Here is a 5938-nt window from a genome sequence, read left to right on the forward strand (position 1 = left end):
TGACATCCTTGAACTCTTGACTCTGAACCAAAAACAAAACCTTCCTTCCTTAAGTTACTCTTGTCAAGTAGTTTGTCTGAGCCACAGGACACATAACTAATGTATAGCATAAGTCCAGTTGGGCATAATTGTCAAGAAGAGGTTTACCTTATCCTCAGACTTACACAGAAAACATCCCAACACATCTTCTCAGGGGTTCCTGACGTTCTTGTTAAACGTGAGATTGTTTCCTCCTACTCTCAGCAACGAAGGGGGCCTTCTGCTTAGCATTTTCCCCGATGAGAACTCTACGTGTATCTTAGTGGACAGATATCCAGTTGAGCTATTCTATTTTCCCATTAAGCCATTTATTCCCTAAAGGGTTTATGCTTCAGGAGCCCTAGTGTGTCTCCTGGATACCACTAAACGTCTCCAGGAGACTTCCATACTGAATGAAGCATCAGCATATACCCGAAATAACAATGGAATGGACCTGAAGGGGGATTTTCAGTTTCCAATATTCAATATTTCAGTGAATAAAAATTATACTCTGTACACATGACATTTATGTATTTGGGGGAAACATTGGGATGGCTAGGTTGAAGACGGTCAGTCTTGAGCAACTCAACATTAGGTCACTGTCTGATCTTATACAAATGAAAGGTGTCGATGCTGACTGGTGCTGCTATTGTGTTCTGGGTTGGTGATAACTCATTGCCAAAGCTCAACTCCGATTACTGGGACTCCTCTCATATTGTGACTCCACCTCTGTGACCAGCCTGAATACCCATGTCCCCTCACTTCCTGAGGAAGAATACCATTATGGGTATTCTTGACCCTGATGCCTTGACCTTTGGGTCTCTGAAAGCACCTGTTCCACCAATTTGTAGATCAAAACCCAAGGACTGGGGTAGCGTGAGAGTGTATAAGAACAAGGTATAATAATGTATGTGTATGAAGTGCCATAGTTAAGCCTATCGTTCCAATGTTAATTTTAAAATGATAAAGCATAGGAAAATTAAGGATTCCTTACATACTCCTTGGCTGTTTGCTTCTCCTTCTAAGTGAGCAAAAATTCCTACTTTTTTTTTCCTTTGCTCTATCTCTCTTCTCTCTGTTCCAACAATAGTATAAGCAAACCCACGAAAAGTCCTTCTCCATTGATACAATCAAGTAGTTGAAATCTTGAGATAGAAGATACAAGACTAAGTCTGTGATATCTCTTGGAGGTTTGGGGGTCAGCATTGGAGGTGGTCACTGACAGCCATTCTGGGACAGGATTCAAAAGTGATCGAAACTTTGAGTTTCACCAGCAATTTAGACAGGAAAGCAATGCCCCTTCCTCCAACCCCAAGAGAGCCAGCTAGTATTTCTATGGAAAAGCTTTTATGTCTCACAGAACTTCTGCCCTCCTCAAAACAACACCCGTGGCTCCTCACTGGAAGTACACAAGTAAGCTGTGGGCTGCCTTTCAAGTGTGACTATACAGGACAGAAACCTATGCTGTGTCCTCGCTGTCCTCAAAGGAAAGCTCTTTGCTTCCCGGCTTTTCTTCCATGGTTGTAGCTGTTACTCCTTTTGAAATTCGTGTGTTCTCCCTGCCTCGCCCAGACCAGAATGTCTAATCATATAACTCAACTCAGTCACCCACGATACCTAAAAAAAAGGCGAAAGGAAAAAAAAAAAAAAAAAAGAGGAGAAAACGTTCTGTAACTACTCTCCATCCTAGGCTAGGTAGCATGTATTTCTTCCAACTGAACTGTTAGCTACTGGCCTGCCCTTACTGTTTGATTCAAGCCCTATCTCTTCCGGGAAGGCTTGCCTGACTACGCCAGTACAGAACAGCCTTCCTGGATGCCAGTTTGATCCTCTCAGTAGATACAACCTGCTATGGCTCTGCCCTAACTCAGACGCTCATGGAGGATGAAGCCAGACTCCGAGCCCTCCATTCTTAGCTCACCACCGCGGCAAGTTGCCCCCAATAATCATGGCTAGGGAGGCAAGTCTGACCCAAGGCGTGTGGTTGATGAAAGAAAACCACTGGTAGTCCAAGGCAGGATCCGAGGGCAACAGTGATTTCTATGATCCTTTAGCCCCACCAGCAAAGGGAGCTACATGAGGGCAGGGCCAGTGTTAAAGGTTAATGTCTTCCCAACCCAGCTAGCCCGATCTAGAAAGAGCCTCACAAACACGCTCAGAGGCCTAGGTAAGTCTACATCCTGTCAAGTTGGCAATATTATGGTGTGCGTGTGCGTGTGTGTGTGTGTGTGTGTGTGTGTGTGTGTGTGTGTGTACAAATGTATATGACGTATATATTTATATATGTGATGTTTATATTTTATATGTGACATATATATTTATATATATATATGACTCAAAAAAGATTTTTACTTTTCAGGGGTTAGGGTAGATCATATATTCAATAAATATTATTATATATATATGAAAACCTACTCCTTAGGGCCGGTAGATTTTAAAAAAAATGGGTTATTTTCATCTGCATCTTCTGAAACCCAAATTGTATTCAGTCTTGAATAACATCAAAAACAGGTTAATGCCTGGCCTTATGCAAATGGAAAGGTTTTGGTATTTAAAGCATGAAGTCTTTGTCATTTTGTGTTGGCAGTAGCCTTTTACTGACAGTAGTGGCTAACTCTCCATGCTTACACACTTACTGGGACCACAACTCCCAACTGCACTGCGAAAGTTTTTGATGGCATTGCTTTGACCACAGAAGAAGTTGCCCCTTTGTCCAGGCAGTAAGTCTAGTCTCTAGGGACTGAGATTACTCAAGAAGAGTCTCCAGGCAGAGATGCTGTGCCAGAAGTGGCCAAAAATAAAGAGAAGGCGCTGTCTTCGATGCTGTTGGATGAGCGATCAGGGGGATGGAGAGGAAGGAGACAGGCCAGCCTCTGAGACCAGTGGACGTCTGGAATGATTTTTCAATCACTCATGAGTCAGCTGAATACTAGGCTTGCATATTAATTAATTACCTCTAGTCCCTTACTGAATTCCCAGGGTACTAGGCACTTCACAAGGGTCAAGTCCCGTGCTTCAGGAGCAAGGAAAAGAACAAGAGTAGGGCTGATTGCCAGCGCCTCATCTGGTCTCCAAGTCCCACAATTTCAGGGCTGAGTTAGGGCTAACCAGGCAGGACTCACTAAAGGAAACTCCATAAAGGAGCCACCTGGGGTGTCTGTTCCCTCAGCAGCTCTCAGGTTTCTGTGATAAATATTTTGCAAACAGAGGAACCAGATCTCTCTGACACAACATTCACTGAAACATTCCCACCCTACCGCAGCAGGGAGAATCCTCCAGGCAGAACATTTGATTAGAAACAAATGAAGAAACTTAGTATTCTAACATCCTGCTGACTGGTGTGGTCCCTTTCTTCCTGTTGGGTCTTAGGGTGCTAGGTATGTCCTGGAAGCCGCTCTACTCAGTGGATCCAGAACCCTGAGAAAGAAGCCATAGATATCCCAACACCTGGCCCTCTTTCCTTCCCTGAAGACCCTCAATCTCCTCCAGCTCTTTCCTTCCAATTAATTGAACAGTTACTCTGTGAGATCAAGCTTAGGGGCCATAAGAGGATTCTAAGACGCAACACCTATGTACCAGTTGTAAGTAAGCCCTAAAGTTACTCTGCTCAGAGCCCATTCAAAAACAATCCTTGCTGGGCATGGTGACATGTGACAGTAATCCCAGCACTTGAGGAGCTTGGGAGGAGGATTACAAATTTGAGCCTAGCTGGAGCTACATAGCAAGACTGTCTCAAAACCAAAAACAAGGAGCCCATCGGTGTTGGTGCACACTTTTAATCCCAGCACTTGGTAGGCAGATGCAGCCAGATATCTGTGAGTTCGAGGCCAGCCTGGTCTACAGAGTGAGTTCCAGGGCAGCTACGGCTATACAGAGAAACCCTGTCTCAAAAAACCAAAGACAAAACAAAACCAAAAAAAAAAAGCAAAATACAAAACTAAAATTTCAGCTGGGAACACGGCACAGTGGTAAATCTCTAGCCTGGGATGCTCACGTCCTGAGTTTAACATAGGATAAAGTAGAAAAGCCAATGCTTGTAGCAACCTTGTGAGATAGATGTCATGACAATTTGAAGTGGAGTGTACCAAAGCAGGAAAAGTAAGCGAGGCGCCCACTAACACTCAGAGGCAAATAGAAAACGAGGGCTTTCGATCCAGGGGTGTTTGATTTTAATCAATAACAGCTAACAGATGCTGAGCGTTTCCTGTGAGCCAAACATTGTTCGAGACTCTCTGCATGTATTCACCACAATCGTCCTACAGGGTGAGACTAGTGGCTCGTTTCCTGCATTTGCTGATGAGAAAACGGAAGTAAAGGAATGAAGTACTTTCTCTGAGATCACAGTGCAATGTGACATGGATGGACTGGAAACCAGGAGTGCATGCGTGTACATGCATGTGTGCATGTGTCTCTGGAAGCCAGAGGTCAATATCAAGTGTCATTCCTCAGGCTGTTTTTTCCTGAGACCTAGTGGCCCAGAGCTCACTGGGTGGGCTAGGCTGGCCAGCCAGAAACCTCCATGGCTCCTCTGCCTGCCCCTCCCTGGTGCAGGGATTATAGGTGTGTGTGGCCGAGCTTGGCTATTCCGTGTGTACTCTGGGGATGAACTCAGGCCCCTGAGCTTTCCTCACAAGCATTTTACTGACTGAGCCATCCTCCCAGACCCTCGATAGTTTTCAGACTTGACTGATATTTTGACTTTAAAAAGGTCAACCTTGACAATTCCACTTCTCAGAAGTATACAGGACAAAACAACAAAAGCATATTTAGGGCCGTTTCGGAAAATGATGCAAACTCTATCCTAATCCCAAGCCAAAATTCATTGTAAGATTCTTCATGAAACTCAGTTCAGCAATTCAAACAGTAATTTAAAAAAATCCAGCATTCAAACACAGTACACTCCATAGCTACGCTAATTTGGTCCATACTAAGGAACCATGACAGGGAAAGAGCTGCTGAGGAAACATAATTAAACCATTATGTTTCTATGAGAGCAGAAACTTCGTGTGTGGAAGTTTCGCTGTGATTCAGAACATGTACTGTTCTGGAATCTGACTTGCGGTGGTGCCCAGCTCACTCCTTAGTGTTGTGAAGCTCTGTCTTCCATGATGGTCGTGGAGCTGGGTCACTGATCCTCAGGCTTCTCTACCCTCGACTCAGTGTGTCTTGCTTTTCCCCAGGTGGTGGCAGAGAAAGTGCTTGATTGCAAGATGAGACACGTGGCAAGATGCAAACTGAAATACTTTAACATCCTTGCAGGATCACTGGACTTTTGAAATGCACGGACAGCAGGGATCTCCATGGGGACTGCATCTTGTGTTGCTTACTCCCAGGTAAAGATGTGGGTTGTGGAGCAGACAGACTTTTGCTAACAGGAAGACTTTTGCTGTCAGGGTTAAAGGAATAAGCTTGCATCTGTATCTGCATATGAGCTCACTGATAGAAAAGGATGAAGAAAAGATGAAATTGTAGACTTTAAAAAGGACTTTTAAATTTTTTCAACATTATCATGTGTACGTGTACGTGTGTGTGTGTGTGTGTGTGTGTGTGTGTGTTCACATACTGTAGGGTGTGCATGTCCGTACCCCTACATGTGGAGGCCATTGTGGGTGTTGTTTCTCAGTAGCTGTCTACCTTTGTTTGTTTTGTTTTGTCATTTTGAGACTCTCTCACTGGCTTGGAGACCACTGAAGACTCTAGACCAGCAGTTCTTAACCTGTGGGTCATGACCCCTTGGAGGTCAAATGACTCTTATAGGGGTCACCTAAGACCATCACAAAACATGAATATTTATATCATGATTCATAACAGTAGCAAATTACAGTTGTGAAGTAGCCATGAAATAATTCTATGGTTGAGGGTCACCACGTCATTAAAGGTCACAGCATCAGGGAGGTTGAGAGCTGCTGAGCTGGGCGCT

Source organism: Arvicanthis niloticus, chromosome 29 (genome assembly GCF_011762505.2).
Source record: "Arvicanthis niloticus isolate mArvNil1 chromosome 29, mArvNil1.pat.X, whole genome shotgun sequence".
In the NCBI taxonomy this organism is placed as follows: Eukaryota; Metazoa; Chordata; class Mammalia; order Rodentia; family Muridae; genus Arvicanthis; species Arvicanthis niloticus.